The sequence below is a fragment of the Zingiber officinale genome, chromosome 6A (genome assembly GCF_018446385.1).
Source record: "Zingiber officinale cultivar Zhangliang chromosome 6A, Zo_v1.1, whole genome shotgun sequence".
Lineage (NCBI taxonomy): Eukaryota > Viridiplantae > Streptophyta > Magnoliopsida > Zingiberales > Zingiberaceae > Zingiber > Zingiber officinale.
In genome coordinates this window covers 84893678-84896011 of record NC_055997.1, presented here as the reverse complement: position 1 = coordinate 84896011, position 2334 = coordinate 84893678, and the positions used below count along the sequence as shown (strand labels likewise).

At 36.9% G+C, this 2334-nt stretch overlaps 1 long non-coding RNA gene across 1 annotated transcript; it reads left to right on the top strand.

Annotated features, from left to right (window-relative positions):
* Positions 1-612: 612 nt before the first annotated feature.
* LOC121994149 lies at positions 613-1378 on the top strand. Its single transcript, XR_006115606.1, has 4 exons — positions 613-651; positions 732-768; positions 1104-1173; positions 1322-1378. It is a non-coding gene; the product is annotated as an uncharacterized LOC121994149 (long non-coding RNA).
* Positions 1379-2334: the final 956 nt, after the last annotated feature.

Genomic DNA, 2334 nt, shown 5'->3' with positions numbered 1-2334 from the left:
TCACCGTCTTCTTCGGGACGCAGACCAGGACGGTTGAGGGGTTCGTGAAGGTTAGGGTTTTTATCCGAGTAGTCCATTTTTTGAATTTTTCTCCCATGATCTTAGATTTTCCCCCCTTCTAGGCGCTGGCTGAGGAGGCAAAATCACGGTACCCTAATGCCATATTTAAACTCGTGGATATCGTAAGATCATCTTCCTTCTGTTTCAGATAATTGGAAATACTACTGATTAATTGACTGATCTGTAGTTAGTTTCCTCAATTATAGGACGAATATGCTACTGAGGATGATGAGTACGAGGAGAACCTGAAAAAGGAGAGCTTGGCTTTGTTCTTCTTGGCTACGTAAGTTGAAAGCTAGGAATTTTTTATTTTTATAAACGATCAGTTTCCTCAAAGTTCGAGCTGATCCCTTTGTTTTCTTTAGGTATGGAGATGGCGAGCCTATTGATAATGTTGCCCGATTCTACAAATGGTTTACCGAGGTTCTGGAAGCATGCACATTTAGTTAATCTATTCTACCAATAATCCTTTTGCCTTGATCGATTGTTGATTATTAGTTTTTATAGGGGAAAGAGAGAGGAGCCTGGTTGGAAAATCTTCAATTTGGTGTGTTTAGTTTGGGCAATCAGAAATATGAACATTTTAATAAGGTTTGGCATGATGAAATTATCAGTATTCTTTTTGTGGGAATTGCTTGGCTGATATATTTGTGTATTGTGTCCTTGCAAAGGTTGCTGTGGTGGTCGATGAACTGCTTCATGAGCAAGGTATATAGTCGATTTATTTAGTTTATGATTTGACTAAGTCACATATTCTCCTAAAGCTGATTTTAAATCCTATCTTCAGTTGCAAGCTCAAAGTTCATGCATTTCATTTTTCTAGAGAATTTAACTTGTTTTGTAGACTAATTGTTACTCTAAAAACTTGTAAAGTCAACATGGTATGAGGAGTTACTAAGAAACAGTTGAGTAGTCATGTTATCTGTGAGTTTCATACATACAACTGTAATGTAGTAGTCATGTGCAAGTTTGTAGATGTGTTTAATGAATTTAAGCATCATTCTTACTTGGATATTCTTCTATCTTTTTTTTCCTTTGCATAGGCGCCAAGCACATTGTCCAAGTGGGGTTGGGAGATGATGATCAGGGTATTGAGGATGACTTCTCTGCATGGTATGTAGTATCAACAAACTTTTATGCATGCCATCCAAATTTCAATGTCGGCTACTGCTATTTTTCAGTTTTCTATTTTTTTTTCTCTTTTGCCCATCATTATCTCATTACTCCTTTGTGGAATATGAAATATCAACTGTACTTTCAGGAGGGAGCTTCTTTGGCCGGAGTTGGATAAGTTACTTCAGGATGAAAATGAGACAGGTGCACTCCTTATACAGCTGTCATTCCTGAATACCGGGTTGTATTTGTCAAGCCTGAAGAAGTTCCATATCTGGACAAAAGTTTGAGTTTTGCAAATGGCCATGCTATTCATGACATACAACATCCATGCAGGTAGAGATGCTCTTTACAAAGACAATTTAAAAACAGTACTGGTTAGGATTTTTCAGTCCATGAAAAGCATACCTAACACAACTTGTGTATCTTCAAGGGCTAATGTGGCTGTAAGACGAGAGCTTCATACTTCAGCTTCGGACCGGTCCTGCATCCATTTGGAGTTTGACATAGATGGCACTGGAGAACATTATATATCACTCTCACTTGCATATTTTGAGAACATGCAGGATGCATACACTAATTATATTTCTTTGTGTAGTTTCACTGGATTTTGACTATCATCAATGTTGAGATGGAGATTAATTTTTTGTTAGATCCTCTTGGTCACCGCATTCGTGATCAAGATTGGAAATATGTTGTCAACATGTAGGTTTTTTGGCTTCTTTTCTTACCTTTGTTGAAACATGGATGTATTTTGATGTGGTAATACAATTCCCACGGGTTATATGCATGAAGGGCCTTGAAATTGTATAATGCAGAGGTGGGAAGGAAAGGGAAAAAACAACCAACATGAGAAGTTGTCAAGGTATGTCTGATCCTTTTGATTAGCAACTGTTTCACTATCCTCGAAGGAGTTATTCCAATATTTCTTTTCTAACATAGACTCGTCAACAACCGGATGCGGAGCAATGTGGTTTTTATATCATGCGATATATGAAAGATATAATTGAAAATTTTGGAGTTGACCACAAGGATTCACTTCCCGCAATGGTAATAATACAATATCTTCCATTTTGCATATAAGCCCTAAAGATAATTTGTTGCATTTTCCAACATTGCTTCAGTATCATAATTGATACAAACTCATATTTGATTTTTATT